Genomic DNA, 21709 nt, shown 5'->3' with positions numbered 1-21709 from the left:
GAGATTGTAAGCTCTCTTGAGCAGGGACGGTCCTTCCCCGTGTTTTAACTTGTACAGCGCTGCGTAACCCTTGTAGCGCTATAGAAATGCTAAGTAGTAGTAGTAGTAGTAGTAGTACTAAGATGAGACATGATAGAGGTCTACAAAATCTGGAATGAATTGAAATAATTAAACATACATCTTCCAAAAAGTACTAAGAGTAGGGTCTTGCTATGAAGTTACTAAAATAGAATAAACTATTTCACTCAATGCATGAAGATCTGGAACTCACTGCCAGAGGATGTGGTAACAGTAGTTAATGTAGCTGGGTTTGATAAAGATTTGGATACATTCCTGGAGGTAAAATCCATAAACTATTTATTAAGGTATTCCTGGAGAAAGCCACTGCTTATCCTTGAGGGTAAGTAGCATGGAATCATGCTACTTATTGGTATTCTAGTTTGGTCATCATTGGAGGCACTGGGCTGGATGGACCTTTTGTCCTGATTCAGTATGGCAGTTCTTAAGATCTTCATTATATATCTTTTCTTATATATGTTTTTGTTCAATTTTTCTAGAAGGTAAAATTACAGTGACCACACTGTACCTAGCCCATGATGGAATTAGGAACCTCTTCCTGAAGGTTTATCTGAAGCAGGATTTCTCGAATGTGGAGATAACTTGTTGCTGAGAGGATGGTCACTTGATCTTAGAAGTCTATGTGTTCTTCAGTAAATCTGTGATTAATTCTCCATTATGACAATTATCTGATGGCTTTATAAATGAATCTCATGAAAATAAGGCGATAACTGGCAGGACATAATTGTGTAGGTCCTTCAATACTAATCTTTCAAATGGAGAAGATTGTTAATATCTATGCTGGTAACATGAATAAAAGAGGCGATATGTGGGTATTTTAAAACACCGATAAGATGGCCAAAAAAACTCAGTCAATATAGATAAAGGATATGGTGAGAAAATTAAATAATGAACAATCAGTACGGGATATACTTTAGAGTAAATATGAATCAAGGTCGACTACATTGTTCTTTATGGAAAAGCTATAACTATAATCAAAAACCCTCTATTTGTGAAGGTATTTAAGTGCAGCTATGGTTCTAGTGCGCAAGTCTTTTCACTGAAATTTGTATCCAGATTTTTGAGTAATTGTTTAGATAAAGATAAAGTGGAAATTATAATCCTTAGACTCCCAGAATGTTTGATTATTCATATGAGGGTCTAGTAGGGAAATCAGTTGACTGGTCTATTCATTTTTGCAAAACTATGTATACCTTGTGTTCTTTGCTTTAAAGCAAATGCACGTGAAACATTTAAAATTGATTTTGTAAAGGAGATAAACTAGGATAGCACTAGAAATTAGAAATGCTGTACACATCATTGATGAGGTTCTGGGTATTGGCATACTGTACGTGAAAGCACTTTTTAAAATAGAAGTATCAAAATCCCTTGCATGAAAAATGGCACTAACCCTTTTAAAGAAGTTTTTAGATTAGATTTCACAGTCTGTAATTAATAGTAGGGGACAGATGTTATAATTTTGTTAGTATTGTTTTCTGATATGGTGAAAGAATTGGTTTCTTCTAGCATGTTATTCTGATTTTCTTCAATCTTACAAAGTTTTGAAAAGAGGAATGAGATGGAGACAGCACTTGGGTATTGACTTACAACCAAAGGGGAAAGGAGTAAATACATTTACATTTCAGGTCTTCAGGAAGTGATTATAAACAGTCTCAGTGAAAAGTAAAGGCATGTCTGTTAGCAGCATGTTGGGGTTGTGACTGAAATTGCTTCTGTTACTATATAGGATGAAATATAGCTGATGTATGAGAGGTCTGTTCGTATGGGGTATTTTTTTAGAATATATTTTATTATGCACTTTTTATAATTTTATTGGTTTATGTAAACCACACTGGGTAATACTTGTGTACTGAGGGTACAGCATAGAAGAAATAATTGAAATAAAATGAGGTTCATAAAGAAATTCTGGGTCTGCAGTGACTGGTTCTTTCTATTAAATTGTATTCAGCACTGAAGTGAAGCAGAAATATTTGGCACTATGGGCTTGATTCTATATATTGTGCTTGAAAATATGCTCAGTAAAAAAATAGGCCTGGGGTATTCTCTAAGGTATGCCTACATTTTATAGAATAGGCTTAAATTTCTACATGGTATATAGAATACATCGAGCGCCTCTCCACATGACCAAATTTAGTTGTGCCTATTTAGGCCAGCAGGTATATTCTATAATAATGCATATAGATGGTAAAAACACCCATGACCTGCCTATTCTATGCCCATTACACACCCCCTTTTCAACTATGGGACTTGGAATTTACTCACACCACAGTACAGAATACACTTAGATAGTTGTGCATGTAAATTGTGATAAGGTGGGAGAATTCAAGCCAGGCAGGATCAGGTGCAGGGCCAAACTACACATCCCAGAAGGTAGTGGAAAAGGGATGCAGGAAGGTGAGTTCAAAAACCTGTCAAGGACTTCACATTGGGGAGGTGGAGGGAAAGATTGGAGGGAGCAGCAGCTATGGTGCTCAGTGACCAGGAGGGGGAGCAGTAATGGAAAGACTCAATTCCCCTGGGTCAAAAATCAATACAAGATGCCTTCCACCTGGGAGGCAGAGGGAGGAGCTAACCGACAGGCTGGGAAGGAGCCAGAGTTAATGGAGTGTGTGGAAGCAGGAGAAGAAGAGAGTGCAGGACTGCCAGGTTTGGATGAACAAATGGATGTGGACTGTGATTGTACTCTGGGGGAGGGTTGCAAGGGTTTGAAGGCAGTTGGGTGGTCACAGGAGTCCAGTTGCTGTGTAGAGGGAGGTGTGCTGCCATCCTACAACCACTCAGGAGAAAAGACTTTAACATCAAAAAAAACAATGAGGTTTGAACTTTGGAACTGGAATTCATACAGGGGGAGTTTTGCTGAGACTTTGAACTTTTTTTTGAACTACTGTGTTGGGGGGAACAGTGCCTGACATCAACTGCTTATGCCAGCTGTGTTGGGCGAAGGGGACGTGGGTGCAGAGGAATAAACAGACTTTCGCTAACTGCCCGGTTGCCTTGAAAGACTTTGTGATTGGACCACTGAAGAGGGGAAGCTGGATTGCTGATCACCCGGTTTCCTGCGGTCCTGCATGGAGAAGCACTAGTGAGCTGACCACCATTCCAGTGGGATTTCTACCAGGCTATTACAAAATCTAAATTAATGCTAATTAGTGCTGATAACATCCAACTGACAGCACTGATTAGCTAGCTAACCAATTAAGTTACACACATTATTGTAGAAAATGCTTCGATTTCTTGCAATAACAAAAATGATCAAAATCTCCACTCCCCCCTATAGTGAATAATAATGTTATTGCAAGACACCCAGCTTTCCGTTTTTTGTTCACAGAATCTTTTTCTCCCTGAGTATGTATTGTTTGGGAGATTTTTGATTTCTGTGACTTTTTTTTTTTTTTTTTTTTTGGAAGGTGGTAGGAGCCTATGATGTTGGCCATTTCAGTGGAATCCTAGTGTTAGGTTCCCTGGGCTGTTGAGTCTATTTTTTATATATAAATATCTATTTTTTGATCAAAGTCCCACGTCCAACTATAGATTGAACAAAAGAGTTATACCTATAGTTTTAGTTATTCATTTGCACTCTTGGCAGTTTGAAATAATTTTAAAAGTATTACCATGTAGCTTCATTGAGTGTCTCCTAGTCTTAGTACTTTTTTAAAGACTATACAATCGATTCACGTTTACCTGTTCTACACCACTCAGGATTTTGTAGACCTTCATCATATCCCCCCTCAGCTGTCTCTTTTGTAAGCTGAAGAGCCCTAGTGTAGATGAGTAGCCTAGTGGTTAGTGCAGTGGCCTGAGAACCTGCAGAACTAAGTTCAGTTCTCACTGCAGCTCCTTGTGACTCTGGGCAAGTCACTTAACCCTCCATTGCCCCAGATACAAAATAAGTACCTGTATATAATATGTAAACCACTTTGATTGTAACCACAGAAAGGCAGTATATCAAGTTCCATCCCTTATCCTCATATGAGAGGAGTTTCATCCCCTTAATTAATTTGGTCCCCTTTCTTTGAACCTTTTCTAATTCTATTATTTCTTTTTTGAGATATGATGACCATAATTGCACACAATACTAAATGTGAGGTTGCACCATGGAGCAATATAGAGGAAATATAGCATTCTTTGGGGCCCTTTTACTAAGCCGCGTAAGCATCTATGTGTACCCAACATGCGCCAAAATGGAGTTACCGCGTGACTACCATGTGGCTCTTGCAGTAATTTCATTTTTGGCACGTGTCCAATACGCTAGTCTGAAAAATATTTTTTAGTTTCGGGCATGCATTACAGACGCACACCAAATGTGTAGGTCATTACCGCCCGGTTACCACGTGAGTCTTTAGTGCTAGGTCAATGGCTGGCGGTAAGGTCTGAGACCCAAAATGGATGCGCATTAATTTTTATTTTGCTGTACGTCCATTACAGGCACGTTAAGAAATGGATTGGCGCACGCTCAAAACCCGTGCCTACACTACCTCAAGCCATTTTTCAGCACGTCTGTGTATAAAGGACCCCTTTGTCTTATTTTATATCCCTTTTGTAATAATTTCTAGCATTCTGTTTGTTTTTTTGGCTACCACTGCACACTGGGCAGAAGATTTCAGTGTATTGCCCATGATGACACTTAGATCTTTTTCTTGAGTGCTGACTCCTAAGGTGAAACCTAACCAGGCAAGTATGCTTTGGAATGTTTTTTCCCAATGTGTATCAATAAACATTTGGATGCCCAGTCTTCCAGTTTTCTAAAGTCTTGTTGCAATGTTTCACAGTCTGCATGCGTTTTAACAACTTTGAATAGCTTTGTCATCTGCAAATTTAATCACCTTGCTTGCCATTCCCATTTCTAGATCATTTATAAATATGTTAAATTCCACATTTGCAGAAACAGATGTTCCCACAATGAGAAGCGTGTTATGGATAATCTCTTGTAACTTCTTCTGTGTACCCTAAATATTTTTTCCTAGATCACTCTGAAAATATTTTTGCTGTGTCAACCACTTCATGAATATCTTGAGAACAGTTGTTATTCAATGAAACTTGTATATTTCATATTATTTTTGCCTCCAGTGAGTGCATTGAACTGTAGATGCTGTAGGATGTTTTGTGATAAAGGTGAAACAAAAGCGAGCCAAAATTAATGTCACGCATGTGGTCACAATTACATCTTTTCTTTTTTCTAGCCCTGCAACAAAATCTTCTTTTAAAATTTACTCTAATACAGCTGCTTCTCTAAGCTTTCAGCTTTTGGTCCCATAGCTTCTCTTCTTCTTTTCTGGATGAAGAAAAGGTCATTTATTAAAGAGACTCATAAAAGAACAATTTCTCTGAGGAATGACATAATTTCAACAAACGGCATTTCTTTGGTTCACTGGAGCTATCCAGTTTGGCGTCAAATCTGATTCAAACCAACATCAGCAGATGCAACTATCTGGCAGATGGCAGCGAGATCATGACTACAGTCAAGTTCTTCGAATAATAAAGACATCCAATAGGCAATAGATTGAAAGTTCCCCTCCTCTAGCTCCTCTTTAATCTTTTCATCTTTGATTTAAGGATCTTGTCGAGCCAAGTTCCAAATACCAGAGACATATACAGTTTTAATTGACTAGGTTAAAGTTGACTAAACTAACATAAATTTTCTAACACTAAAAGTGAAGTTTCTGACAATGTATATATGCTGAGTGACAGCTATGTTGGAACGTCACTAAAGAAACCTTTCAAACTGCAAGCAGCATCCTTTGGCTTCCATAGCTGCTCTGGAACAGTGAAGGAACTCAAGGGAACAAGATACATTCATCTTCCAAAAATAAAAGATAACAAATCTGGTTTTGTTGGAGTAATCAATTGTGATCCTGGCTATTCTATTAAAAAAAAAGTTTAAAAATGCATGCTTTGCATTTTTATAAAAGCTACAGTGCCAGCTGGCTGTAAGGCTGTGTGCAAGTTATGGGTCCTTGCAAGACCTCTGCATCTGCAAAATTAAGAGCTGATTTTGACACCATCATAGCATCTGGGATTGAAATCAAAGTAATCAAAATGTAGAACCTATGTTCTTGCTTTTAAGAATTGGACAGCTTTTTCAGCATGTTTTTCCCATAGAAGAAATTTACAGTTTAATAATAAATCCTGAATGTGAGAAATTGAAAAGACACGTAAGTGGGCCTATTTAGGAGATAATCTGGGTTTGAATATCCTAAAATAAATATAAGATTATGAGGTGGCAAGGCTAGAAAACATAGAAAGAGGCCAGAGAATTCTGAAAAAAGCAACCAAAATGGTAAGAAGACTGTACCTAAAGCCAACTGAGTTAAGACCGAAGGATCTAAAAATTTACAGTAAACCACAGAGGAAAGGAAAGGGGTGACGTGACAGAAACATTTAAATACTTGAAAAATAGTAATACACAAGAAGCAAAAATGTTTCAACAGAAAGGAACTTAAGAACTAGAGGACATTTTCGTGAAGCTATGGAAGGGAAGATTCTCTAAAACGTTGTTGAGGTCATTTCTGAAAGGGTGGTAGATGCTTGTAATGCATTTCAGGAAGAAGTAGTGGAGAAACAATTAATCATGGAGTTCAAATAATGGCAAAAAGATGGAAATGAAGCACCCTAGAGGATAACTTGCATGGCATAGCAGCTAACAATTATAAACAACAAATTGATTCTGGGCTCCTAAATGCATGGGAGTAACATGTGCAGATTACCCTTTACAACTCTGAAGAGCAGATGCAAAGCCACTATATGGAAAGATGACACCCTACTGGTAATTCAGAAGCACAATGAAGATGACCAAAACAAGTACAGCAGTCTAAAATTATGTTGACAGAATCCTTTAATATAACCAGGGAACAACTTGGTTATATTAAATGATTCATTCAGCACCATTTTAGACTGTTATGTTTGTGTAGTTTGCGAAGACCTGTTCTTTTGTGGTTTTGTCTCCCTAGTGGTAGTACCATAAAACTATCACTAGCTATAGCTGGTGCCATTGTGAAACCCAGCACTGGCAGGACAGGAGTGACTGTGGATTGATTCTGCCTGCCCCCTAGACCACACAGATATTTGAAGGTATAGGTAACATGGAATCATGTGGGGGTAGGAGAACCTTCTGAACTTGGACAACCCTTCGAGGTGGGGGGGGGGCACATGGGGAGGATTGTATCAGGGGTCACTATTTGGGTGAATCTATGGTGGGATCATGTGGTGAACTATTTTCATAGATGCTGCCCCTTTAAGAGACAGCCCAGAAGCAACAGGCCACAGCTTGGTAGGCCCATGCTCCTGGTCAGCTAGGGTTATTTTACTATAATTTAGGGGCATATCATGATTTGTGGGGTGCACCCAATGTTCATCCAGGTGTGGAAGAGTAGCCTAATGGTTAATGCAGTAGCCTGAGAACCAGGGGAGCTGGGTTCCATTCCTACCGCAGCTCCTTGTGACTCTGGAAAAATTGCTTTACCCTCCATTGCCCCAGGTACAAAATAAGTACCTGTATATAATATATACAGAAAAGCATTATGTCCCATCCCCCTTTCCCCCATATTATGGAATTTACATATGAGCTGCTTGGCATATCTTCCATTTCATTATTGTGTTACACACGGTGATTTAAATATTGCAGCATTAGTGCAAGACAAGCTGTGTTAGTGATATTTAAGTCATGTCAAGGGACAAATAACGTGACTTTAAGTCCCAAAACAGCTTGATAACTTCCTCCCTATTTCATGCTATTTTAGGAAGGCCCATTTTATTCAATGAGCCCTAGTTACTAATAATGGGGTTTACTAGTAAAATAACACATCTTAGCCCACATTGAAATCTGCCCCCTAAATAGCCAGATATTACTCATAATAAAAAGGGAATGGGTTAGGGGAAGGGTAGGGATGGTGCTGATAGTTATGCATTTACTGGCAATATTCAACTGCTAGAGAGATAAATTATCCATTTAATTTGAACTTCTGAATATTAGATACTAGGTACATCATTATTCCCTTCTAGGAACTTCTGAAATGATAAAGAATCTAAAAATATATAAGGGTCGATATTCAAAGTGATTTAAAAGGCCTGAAATGGCTCCTGGCCATTTAAATCGCATGCTGGGCTAACCAGGCATATTCAGTGGCACTTAGCCAGATAGAATAAACCAACATAAGCTAATCCACAGTATGAAAACAATGACTGTATCAAAAATGTTTATGGTAGGGAAGGAAAAGCCTCAAAGCTCTCAAAATCTTGCAGATTTAAAGAGCTGAGGGCCAGGGACGTGGAGAGTCTAAAGAAATGGCTCTGATGTTCACTCTATACCCTATCTGTGTTCTACTGAGATAAGTGTCTTCATTTTTGCACTACCAGTAACTAGTTGGACTATGAACATTAGAAGATAGCATAGATTATACTATGAGAAATTATCTGACAAACTATTTCACAAGTTTTTATAAATATTTTTCATAACAAGGGATAAATGTTATTGCGGGGAAAATTTTTGCCAGTGATGAAATGCCAATCGCTATGATCAACTCAGCTCTTTAAATCTGCAAGATTTTGAGCTCATTAAGGCTTTTGCTTCCCTATCATAAACATTTTTGATACAGTCATTGTTTTCATACTGTAGATTAGCTTATGTTAGTTTATTCTTTTGAAGTTCTAACTCCACACCTACATTGTTGTTGACTTAACTTAGCCAGATAGAGCCACTGAAAATGTACAGTTGGCACCTAAGCCAAACGTGGCCTACTTTGTGGGTGTTCTGGGGGTGGAGTCAGCACTTAGCCGGTTAAATGCCAATATTCAGCACTTAACCAGCTAGGATAACTGCATAAATAGGACCACATAAAACACAGTCCTGTTTTTATGGTGTTCATTATAGCTGGTTAAGTGCTGAATATCACATTTAGAACCTCTTTTAGAAATCCTTGCTAGCAATTCCTGTGAGGCAAATGAGAGGAAGCCCATAGGAATTGAACGGGCTTCCTCTCATTTGCTACACCGAGAATCAGTAGCACGGCTTTGTATAATAGGCCCTTAACCAGCTATGTTTTATCTGACTGCATATGCCTGGATATTCCATGCCAGTCAACAAAATGCTGACTGCCACCGGCTGAATATTGAGCCCATAATTTCCTTTGAAATGTTTCCAAGCACTCAAATGGGAAGCAAAGACAAAAAGAAGCTTCCAGAGTAAGTGCATGCGGCTTTAATTGCATAAAGGCACGCCTACATAATTGGGTTGAACAAGCAACATCAGGAAACACTTGGATTGTCTATTCATAAAAAATATATATCCATCCTTTTAAAGTAAGTTTTCAACATAAGTAATTTATCTGCTTCAGACAAAAAAAAGTAGACTGATCAGCAATATCATTTTCAGATGAAACCAAGACAAATCCAAACTATTTGGAGAGGCTGATTGGTCTACATCATTATCCTCTAAAAGACTCCTAGATATGTAATAGCATTTGGAGATTCCAGTGCATCAAAATTTAAGAGACCCAACATCACCTTCAAATTATATATATATTTTATTTTGAAGAAGTTTTTATTCAGGTTCCAAGATACAAAAAGCAATGTAACAGATACAATAACAAATGAAAGCAATCAAGTCAATGGAAAGTTTAAAAAGTGCAAGTTTTTTTTGCTTTAAACAGAATTCTCTAAGGATTCTATCATATGATGTAATGTAAAGCTATACCTAAGGTAAACCTGAAGGATTAAAAGTTTTTATTACTTGGCTGCTGTTTGGGGATTCAGGTCTGCCAGCAGGCTGGTACAGGGAGCTTGTTACGGCCGCAGGTGTTAGTGCCAGTGGTGATGGGATCTCAGGGCTGGAGCGATCCTGTACGTCCTGTTGAAGTTCAGTGGGAGCTGGGCAGGGAAGAGACAGGAGGAACATTTGGGCCTGTTCAGGGGTTCCATGTGCGGTGGTGATGTCATCAGCCGTGCATGTGTGGTGGATATCACAGGTCCGCTGCCTTACTGTGTGCTGAGGCAGTGTTGGAAGTGCCCAGAGCTTCAGGGAGGAGAGCGGGCAATGTGAGGCAGCTCGAGGTAGCCGGGAGCCCAGAAAACAGGAGTTTGGGAGCTCCAGGTGAGTTTGGGACAGGAGTTTTCTGCACACATGTGCACTAGAAATGTAATGGTGGTGGGAGGAGAGTATGCAGGCACCTGTCATGCCTGCTCATGACAGAGCCGTGCAGCGGTTGCATGCTAAGTTAAAATTGAAGATTTTATCTTAGACTGAAGAAAAGGTATTCACAAGAGAAAAATAAAAATGTATTTTAAGTTGATTAAAATTTGGAAAGTTTTGCTGAGACACAAAGGTGTGTTGCTGATATTTAATGCTGTGACTGCCAGGGGACTCGAGGCAGTCGTGACGGGGTACTCAAAATTTCTAAACTGAAAAACTTGGCAGTTGGGAAGGAAAACTGACATAGGACTGACATGTATGAAGTTGAGCTGATCCGTTAGTGTAAAAAAAGTATATTTCTGTGAAACTGACTCAGGTGCTTAGTGTGTAAGAAAGCTGTGTGTGTTTAGTTAATATTCTGAGCCCTATGATAATTTTATAGGCTCAAGGTTGAGCGAGCGAACGAGAGAACAAGTGCAAAGGGAAGACAAATAATTTATATTTCTGTGAAAATTTGTTGGGATTAATTTGAAATTATCTAGACATTCAGTGCTGCATCTGTGAACAGAGGATAATGGCTGCTGCTTGGACTTAATACTCTGGATGCAGCTGAGCCAAATAAATAAAAAAATAACTGCATCAGGAAACTGTAAGGAAGTGAAGAGGACTTATTTAAGTGTCTAAGTCATTTTGTCTAAGGGTTGGAAACTCTTAATTGATTAAAAATTGCAAACTTGGTTTGTTTTACACATGTGTCAGTTAGGGAGAGAGGACTGATTGAAGCAAGCTGTCTCTCTTGAATGCTATATAATTAATCACAGCTAGTGTGTTATGGAATGTTTTTCTAGCTAATATACTAGGAGCTGATAAAAAGTAAATATGATAAATTGGATCTGCAAGTGTGTGAGTTTGCACAGTCCTCATTACAAAAATGGGAGGGTAAGTTTAGGGTTCCTAAATTAACCTTTATTTTGGGTAGCTAGTCAGGAAATAAAAATCAAAAGTTATTCCGCAGATCTCTGGTATCTCTGAACACTTTAGACAGGAATGTAGGTTTCTCTCATTAATTTATGTAAAGTCAGGTCAGTAGGTACTCAAGTACTCTGGGATGTGCCAAAGAAGAGTGCTGGTACCCAACGTAAAGAAAGAAGAAGACTTACAAGAAAACTGAAAGAGATGAAGTTAAGGGACAACAACATCAGGACTGAGACACAGGGATAGAAAAGTGCTAGAATAAACTGGGAGAGGGAGAGGGAAAGAAAGATAGGAAATTTAGAACATATACTTACCTGAACTGGGATTTCTGAGCAGTTCTTGAAGAATCTGAAAGAAAAATAGACACAAAGTTTCAAATTGAAGAAGAGAGTTTATATTAGAAAAATATCTTCAATAATATATCTACCGATAGAGAAATATTACTTATCTGACATTTCGTAGTTGCATGTAAGCTGTGACGGAGAATGTTCCTGGAAAATTTACATCCTTTGTGGGTTGCTCTTTTGCCTAGAATAGAATGTATGGTTTAATAGTAGTTATAACCTTGCATCTTAAAACATGTTATACAATAAATATTTTTAATGTAAAATTCCCTGGTTTGGCATAGAGTTTATTTTGGGGAAACACCATGACATATTTGTAACATCAGTGTAATACCTTGCTCCTCCATTAAGGGGTTTACACTAATAGTAGAAAGCCCCATGACTTGAAGGGTCTGTATCTGAGATTCATGGGATTGAACTTTATTTTCAGTCACACTGGACCTATTTTGCAATTCCTCCAGTTTCTTAGCTGTATCTTTTGAAAAGTCACTGGCATGTTGGGGGCATGGCATTGGCAACACTGAGTTCTAAAAGATTATGACACATTCTAAAAAGGTAATGCATGTCAAGGGCAGGAAATTTAACAGTTGGTATGGGCACCTGTTATAAATCACACACAAATGGCTTGGAAGTAGAGCTTGCATGGGTGGCTGCTGAAAAAGCTCTGAGCATTTTTATTGCCTGATTGTCATCTGTGTCCACATAGATGTCTTCGGTTACCTTTCATTTCCCTGCTCTGTTTCCAGTAGCAGCTTTATCAAAGGTTGGGGAACCAGTTTCTGGATCTCATGGATGAGCAATGCTACTACTAATCGGTTAACCATACATTGTGCTCGATTAGGCATACTTCGCTGTGTTATCTACCAGTGCATTTGTTTATGATTAGATATGAATAAATATATCTAGTGCAACTATCCGGATTGACTCCTGAGGCAGGCCCTCTGTGGCCGAAACACAGCCTGTGTCGAGTTGACAATACCTGTTAACAATATTAGAATAAATTATTGCACTACACCATTCGTTTGTTGGACTCTTCTGTCACCTTTGCTGTTTGTACTTCTAGGCAGTGCCTCAGCAGGTTCTACTTTGATAAGGTTGCCATCCACCATCTCTGCTAGCAGTTCAACCCCCTTACACCGCTCCACAACACAAAGAGGGCAGCTCATGACAGTCCACCTAAATGTTACCACAGCTATTGCCTTTATTGTCACAGGCAGCATTTAGTCTATATTGGTGGTCACTGAGAGCCTCAGCCGGCCTATGCATCATACTGTTTCAGAGGGCGTGTAGCAGAACTTTTTTTTAAATAATGGCAGAATTGTGAAGATACTCACCTGGACATTCCAATTCCTCCCTCAAAGACCTATGCAAATTGCCTTTTTTATGGCTATTGTAAAAGGTTCAATCTAGAGTACCAACCCACAAGAAAACTGGAATCTATGTACGCCCTTCTCTTTCATATTTTACTATTTATTATTTGTTTATTAGTTTTATTCTGTACTTAATGTTATTTACCATTTGGGTTCATCAAAAGAAAAACAAAAATATTTATTTTAAACCAACCTAATTATAGAGCAGTAGTCAAATTGCACACCGCCTACACTCTGGCAAACTCTAGGGAGTAATGAATCTAACAACACAATCCCAAGTGATAAAAGTAGAAGAGAGCAAACCAGGAAAACAACTCAACTACCAAGGAAACAAAAGGCCTTTTGTTTAAAATGAAAGGATGACACCATTGTTCTCTGATGGGAGACTGCTACTGTAGTAGCAGTATTCTTAAACAACTCACAAGTGTCAGGGAGGGTCACAAGGAAACAGGCTTGGGACAGCCAGATTTTATTTAGCAGGTAAAAGTGTTGTATCTACAGATATGAGAAGAACTACACAGCATTTATGAAGCCATTTTGCCTGTAGATTTTATTATTAAGGAAAATTTGCCCTTTTTGAAATGGCAGGAAATGATATATCATCCTGAATAGAGGTCTGAGCTGCAGGCTCCTGATCTTACTGGCTTTCATCCTTGGACATTTGCATCCTCCACACACTTTAAACATATCACTGGACACCTAAAAGAATTGTCCTGATGGCCCAGAGTCAAAGGGAGTAGTGAAAACACAATGTTGCACTGGGAAGGCCCTGATGTGTCATGTATTCTCAGTTGGAAATTCTGCCGAAGATACTGACTTATTCTTTTCAGTGGGCAAACCTGCCAAACATCACAGAACATACGCTGAACTATGCATGTGGTTGGAAGTTATTGAATGCACACTGATCTGCATAAACTCAGAGGACAGGAGGGTGGAAAGCCTTCAGACATGAATTGATGAGCATGCGAAAGCTGTGACTGAGGCTCTGGCACAGTACAAAGGACTGGCAGTAAAGTAGGACAATTTGCTCACAAAAGGGTGCCCTAAATGACCAGATGACCACTGAAGGAAATCAGGGGTGATCCCCCAATACCTCCCCCAGTAGTCACTGACCCCCTACCACCCCCCACAAATGTGAATACAAATATGATTTAGCAACCTCTATGCAGTGGCGTTCCTGGGGGGGGGTGCGGTCCGTCCCGGGTGCACGCCACTTGGGGGGGTGCCACGCGCCTGTTGGCACCGCTCGTTCCGTGTTCCCTCTGCCCTGGAACAGGTTACTTCCTGTTCCGGGGCAGAGGGAGCATGGAACAAGCGAATTCGACAGGCGCGCGGTACCCCCTCAGCAGGTAAAAATGCACCTGGGAGGGGTGTCGTTTCGCCAAGGGGAGGTGTCATTTCGCCGGGGGGGGGCGCATCGGCGATCTGCCCCAGGTGTCAGCCGCCCTAGGAATGCCACTGTCTCTATGACAGCTTCAGATGTTAGAGCCAGGTCTATTAGAGCAGCATGCATGTCCCTGGATTAGTGTAATGGTCAGTGCAGTGTAGCATGGAGTGGGAGACTCTGGTCCCTATCTCCCTCTACCTGTCACATTTGTGGTGGAAACTATGAGCCCTCCAAAACTCACCAGAAACCCACTGTACCCACATATAGGTGCCTCCTTTACCCCTTCACCTATAAGGGCTATTGATTACAGCTATTAGCAGTGGGTTTCGGGGGGGCTCAGCAGACAAGACAAGGGAGCAATGGTGAGATGTGTACCTGAGAGCATGTTTTTGAAGTCTACTAGGGTGCCCCATTTATCTTCTGGGATGTCTGGGAGACCAGTGTACTAAAAATGCTGGCCCCTCCTACATCCCAATGGCTTGATTTTCTACGTTTTTCACTTGGGCGTTTTTGTTTTGAAAATGGACCAAAAATGGACCAAAAAACAAAATGTCCAAAGCACAAAACCTTGTTAGAAACAGTATTTTCTAAAACAAAAGACGTTTTTCTTTTTGGAAAACAAACTTCTTTCTTACTCAGATTTTGGACGTTTTTTGCAAAACGTCTAAAGTCGGACTTAGACATCAGATTGAAAAATGCCCCTCCACGTCTCTTGGATGAATGGTTTTACCCTGTCCTATATTTAATGGTGTTCCTTTTCCTTTTATTATGTATTAGTTATATGTCATAGCATATAGATCCATGTACTTTGGAATACAAGGTTTATCAAGTTTTATTAAACATAAACATAAGATTGCACATGAGATTGAAGGAATATGACTTTAAAGTAGAGTACAAAGCAGGTGAAGATCATATTAATGCTGCTTCTTCATCCAGGGAGATGAAAAGGTGAGACTGAAAGGGCTCTTGGAAAAGGGGGCAGGTGTATGATGGTATATACCTTACATCAAGAGAAAAAAGGGGAGTAAGAGAAAGATGTGGAAAGAAATTCCAGTGGTAGCCAGGATAAGCAGAAAAAGGATTTCCAATCTGGAAGACAACTCCCATAAGGATTCGGGGCAAGGATTCAGCCTAAAGAAGTATGGGAGCAAAGGAAGAGGAAGGAGGGGTACAGAAAATGTATGAAAGCAGCTGTTCCTGTAGTGATAGGGAATGCTTCTTCCAATCCTGAGAGGACCTACTGATTGAAGCTGAGCTGAGGGGTCAGTAGCTTTTCACTAGAAAAGGAGATACAGAATGTTGATAAAACTATTACTTGAATTTAAAACCCTGGCTGCTAAACATTTTTGGCAAAGCCTGAGAATAGGAGAAACAGGGCTATTAGGAGGTTACAGGAAGGCCATCACACCTGATGAAGTGTGCACAGTTCCAGAAAGTATATTAGTCCAATATAAAGGCATCCATTTCTACATATACTCTGTTGATCTTTATTTCCATATATTCAAGGAAGGCAAAAAAAAAAAAGAGCAGTCTGCAAGGGAAACAACTTGCAGACTTCACTGTTATGTTTTCCTTTTTTTCCCCCCCAAAAGTCACAAAACAGACCTTATATGATTAAAGAAGGATGATGTGCATGTGGATATGTTTCTCTTGGGTTTACATTCAGCACCACAGGGCATATAAGGACCAGATAATGGGTTTTTTTTAATGCTAGTCATGCAAGATAACTATGGAAACAATGTGGATTATTAGCCAAATAAAGCAGTTAGAGGGCATAGCTCAAGGATAACTTAATTTTTAAAAGTATCTGAACTATGATCAAACTAGTGAGAAATGTACCAAACAATAGTTACTAGGCTAATTTATGCCATGCTTACTTTTAGCAAATGTTATTCATCCATAGTTATATATTTATTTATTTAGATCATTTATACCCCGCTTTTTACCACATAAAGCAGCCTCTAAGCGGCTTACAATGAACCAAAGAAACAATTACAAAGACAGTAGAGAGGGTAGAGGGAACGGGGAAAAGAGGGAAGGGAATATAAATACAATATTTAAACAAATAAGTAGGCAAGGAAAAGAAAACAAAAAGTATATTGGCATAATACTTAAATTCAGTGGTTCTCAAACCTGATCCTGAAGGCACCCCAGCCATTCAAGTTTCAGGATGTCCACAATGAATATGCATGAGAGAGATTTGCATTCAGTGGAGGTAGTGTATGCAAATATCTCTCATGCATATTCATTGTGGATATCCTCAAAACCTGACTGCCTCCAGGACCAGATAATACATTATTTTTCTTTTAATTTGAATATATATAAGGCTTTTACCACAACACAAACATTGAAAACGTAGACATTACAGTTTAAATTTTGCAAGTATGAAGCTATGTGTCTAACTCTAAAGGTACATTATGGGGCTCATTTTTAAAAGAGAAAAACATCTGACTTGCGATTTTCAAAACTCGGATTTGAGATGTTTTTCCCTGCAGTGCGTGCAAATCACAAGGGGGTGTGTTGGTGGTGGGATTTTGACATTCCCAAAACTTATATGTTTTCCTGCCATAATGGAACAAATCAAAAATGTCCAGGGCTAAAAGTTAGATGATTTTGTCTAGACCTGTTTCCATCATGACTAAGTCACCAAAAGGTGCCATAAATGATGAGATGACCACTGAGGGATTAAGGCATTACCCCGTTTACTCCCCCAGTGGGCACTGACTCTCTCCCACCCCCCAAAGATATGAAAGAAACAGTACATACCAGCCTCTATGACAGATTCAGATGTTAAGGCCAGTCCTATTAGGTCAGCAAACAGGTCGCTAGAGTAGCCTAGTGGTCAGTGCAGTGCACTGTAGAGAAGGGGACCCAGGCCCATATCCAACTCTAACCGGTGCACTTGTAGTGGAAAGTGTGAACCCTCCAAAACCCACCAAAAACCTACTGTACATACATATAGGTGACACCTGTGGACATAAGGGCTATTGTAGTGGTGTACAATTGGATATGGTAGGTTTTTGGTGGGTTTTGGAGGGCTCCCCATACAATATAAGGAGATAACAGTGAGATCTGTACCTGAGTCCTGTATTGTTAAGTCCACTGCAGTGCCCCCTAGCGTGCCCCACTGCTCTGCTGAGATGTTTGTGGTGCCAGTCTACTAAAAATGCTGCCCCCCCCCCCCCCATACATTCCCATACATCCCAATGCCTTGTTTTTGTGCTTTTTTTCTCATGGACCTTTTTTTATTTATTTATATATTTTTTTTAATAGTCCTAAAAGATAGATGCACTGAGCAGGAAAACATGTGGCAAATGGCCATTTTTGAAACAAAAAGTTGGATGTTTTTCTCATTTGAAAATGGCCATTTTCGCTACTGGATTTTTGGACGTTTTTCCTAAAATTTCCAAAACCGGATTTAGACATCATATTCAAAAATTAGACTGGAGTGAGCTTTCAAAGAGAAAATAGATGTCCAGCTTTAGTATTTGAAAGACCTCTGGATGGATATGCTTTTAAATTCTTAAAATGGAAGTTGTATTTCAAAGTAGAAGATGTTTATGTTCACTGCCTGATCCAGCTAAGAACACATATGTACTTTATCTACATGCAGTATAAACAAATTTTTAAAACTTCATTTCAATTGGTAAAATATTATGAGGTCCTTTTTACTAAGACACACTAACAATTAATGTTTGCTAAATGTTGCAATGTTTTATTCCTATGGGCTGCATGGGATTTAGTGCATGGTAATCATTAGCCATGTACAACTGTTAGCATGCCTTATTAAAAGGAAAAACATGCAAACAGGAAGAAGCCTCTATGTAAAAAGGAAACCTGTGTCTGTAGAAACAGCTTTGAAAATTGTCTTCTAAGTGTCCACTTGAATTAACTTCTCCATTAATGTGAAATATAGAAATTACTACAGAAGATTTAGTTCCAGGGGCATAGCCTACCCCCTTATTTTGGGGGGGTCCAATGCATTCCCTCCCCCAGTATGTTAAAAATACCTTTGCTGATAGGGATGTCGAGGACCTGCCAGCCAAAGAAATTTGATACTAAGCCTCTCCCTTCCTCCTCTTGCTGCTGCAGGAAACAGGAAGTTGGTAGCATGCCTCTGTAGCGCCTCCAAGGCTTCAGCGCTGCTCGGTTTCCAAAAGCGATAGCAGAATTCGCTATCAGTCAGAATGGTCGGGGTAGGATGGTTCACCCTGAGACCAAGCACACTTCCACCCAGTGCTACTGCCTCTAAATAATAGCTAAAATTAAATTTAAAAAAAATTTAAAAACTGTTGATTTTTCAGAGTGCGGGTAAAACCTACTCACAGGAGTAAAGCAAATAACCACAAAGTTTCAGATAAACAAACCTTTTTTTATTATTTACTCAATCAATCTTTAAATATATGTTAAAGGGTATAAATAGTTTTAAAATGTTTTCTTTCCTTTTAAAAATCTTGCAAGATAATACTTTTAAAATAAACTTTGCTTAGTGTTTTAAAAACTTTCGCATAAAAGAAATGTGAAATTCAAAGGTTTCGGTCTAATTAAAGTGACAAAATGCAAAATCACACATTCTTAACGTCTTCTCTAAGATCAATTAAAATTTTATAATTTAGATTGACTTCTCAGTTACAGTTAAAAAAAACTTCTTTCTGTGCTTATCACTCCTACTTTCTAGGCCGGCTCAATCTGAGAAATCCACAGAACTAAGAAATTTCTCCCTTCTCAGCAGAGTTTTGTCAGATAAGTACCTCAATAATTGTAAAGCTTCTAGTTAGTTTTGCTAAAGAGCAAGTTTTCTTGGTGTTAAAATTGTGTCTTTCTTTTCCCACAGGTTAACTTGAAACCATCAGGAGCCTCCTTCTCCCGGGTAAGTGATATACTTCGTTTTTTCAGGAATGTCTAAAGTGTAAACTTAAAATTCTCTTATACATTCCAAATGGTCCAAAATTAAAACTATGTGTGCACACATTTAAAAGAAAATAATTTTGAAAAAAAATATTTTAAAAATTAACATCCTCCTCCTCCCAATCACTTTCAAAGTGTGACTAGTGCCTTTCCGCTCTTGTTTCTTCCTGCGACATTGGTACTGGAACTGATGCCTTGGAACAGGAGCTTTGACACTGCTGTGTCTCTGGGACAGGAGCTGTGGCACCACTAGAACTGTCTGGAACAGGAACTGTAGAATTGCTATGACTTTGGAACAGGAGCAGTAGCACTGCTGAGACTCTGGAACAGGAGCTGTAGCGCTGCTGAGACTTTGGAACAGGAACTGTAGCACTGCTGTGACTTTGGAACACGAGCTGTAGCACTGCTGAGACTCTGGAACAGGAACTGTAGCACTGCTGTGACTTTGGGACAGGAGCTGTAGCACTGCTGTGACTTTGGAACAGGAACTGTAGCACTGCTGTGACTTTGGAACAGGAGCTGTAGCACTGCTGAGACTCTGGAACAGGAGCTGTAGTACTGCTGTGACTCTGAAACAGGAACTGTAGCACTGCTGTGACTTTGGAACAGGAGCTGTAGCACTGCTGAGACTCTGGAACAGGAACTGTAGCACTGCTGTGACTTTGGAACAGGAACTGTAGCACTGCTGTGACTTTGGGACAGGAACTGTAGCACTGCTGAGACTCTGGAACAGGAACTGTAGCACTGCTGTGACTTTGGAAATGGAACTGTAGCACTGCTGAGACTCTGGAACAGGAGCTGTAGCACTGCTGAAACTTTGGAACAGGAACTGTAGCACTGCTGTGACTTTGGAAAAGAAGCTGTAGCACTGCTGAGGCTCTGGAACAGGAACTGTAGCACTGCTGAGACTCTGGAACAGGAGCTGTAGCACTGCTGTGACTTTGGAACAGGAGCTGTAGCACTGCTGAAACTTTGGAACAGGAACTGTAGCACTGCTGAGACTCTGGAACAGGAACTGTAGCCAGGGGCATAGCCAGACACCCAATTTTGGGTGGGCCTGGGCCCAAGATGGGTGGGCAGAAGAACCTCCCTGTCCCACAAGTGATTTGGTCTCTCCCTCTCTCGCCTGCATGCCATAGGGCGTCTCCAACATCCCCCCTCCCCCACACACCATTTAAATAGCAGATTTTCACCAGCAGCGAGCAGCAACTAATACACACTGATCATGTTGGCCCCACAGCCTTCCCACTGATTCAACTTCCTGTTTCCGCATAGGCAGGAATACATCAGAGGGAAGGCTGTGAGGCCAGTGCGATCAGTATGTATCAGTCTCTGCTTGCTGCAGGCGAAGATCTGCTATTTACAAGGTATGCAAGAAGGACAGTTGTTGGGAGTTTTCGGCTGGTGGGGCTTGGGATCCCTGCCAGCCACATCATAGGTGTGCTGCTAATGGGTGGGCCTGAACACAAAGTGGGTGGGCCAGGGCCCACCCATGGCTACGCCACTGACTGTAGCACTGCTGTGACTATGGGACAGGAGCTTTAGCACTGCTGAGACTCTGGATGGCCTTTTTAGGGAGCAGCCCTTACTGCCACCCATTGAGGTGGTAGTAAGTGCTCCTGTGTTAACCCGCGCTAACCGGGAAGCGTGCAGCATTGCCCAATTACCATCGGGTACACTCCGGCACTACAAAAATAAATTAATTTTTGGAGCGCCAGAAGTGACAGCGCGCTAGGGGTGGGAAGTACCAGTGGGCTGGGCTTACCGCCGCTTAGTTAAAGGAGCCTTTAGTGCGGTATGATTTTCATGTAGCCCTTTAGCATTTGACTGAACATTAGACTGCCCAGGCAGATTGGTTATTTTCTTTGGATTGCAGCCTTAATTATGCAAGAATATACAAAGGAAGAGAATACAAAGGGAGAGAAGCTGGACAAGAGGTTTACCAATAAGAGATAAAAAATCATTCATAAAGCACGTGTTTAAGCTTACAGTATTGCAAAGATTTTTATCTATAATGTAGATCTACTCAGCCTGAAAGGCTACACTCAAACATTTTCCTAAAGCATGTGAAGTTGTCAGCATTAAATGAATGTGTGTCTTGACTTTTAACCTCTGTACTAAGCTGGCTTCTACAGGCATTTCAACTCTCTTGATTTGGGCATAAGTTATGGGCTAGGTATTTGTAAGCTTTACATGCATGGAATTCTCAGACCGTGTTCTTCCTTACTACTGTGAATCTGCACACTGTTTGCCTGTCTGTGTTTAGAAATGTATTCCCTAATATTCAAAAGGAGGGCTAGACTTTGATACTCTTGAGGCACAGCAGGATAATTACGTCTCAGACCTTTGATTGCCCCTTAAAATGCTCTTATTTGTTAGAGGAAGTAACAGATTATATACTGTGAAAATAAATGGTGCAGCAGACCATCCTGCAGGATAGGTGTGAAAAATGGCAGGAGATGTGTGGGGGAGGGGAGATCGGGGTGTATGCATGGAGAGTGTCACTGATGAAAGTAATCCTACT

Source organism: Microcaecilia unicolor, chromosome 3 (assembly GCF_901765095.1).
Source record: "Microcaecilia unicolor chromosome 3, aMicUni1.1, whole genome shotgun sequence".
Classification (NCBI taxonomy): domain Eukaryota; kingdom Metazoa; phylum Chordata; class Amphibia; order Gymnophiona; family Siphonopidae; genus Microcaecilia; species Microcaecilia unicolor.
Note: the sequence above shows the minus strand (reverse complement) of the source record.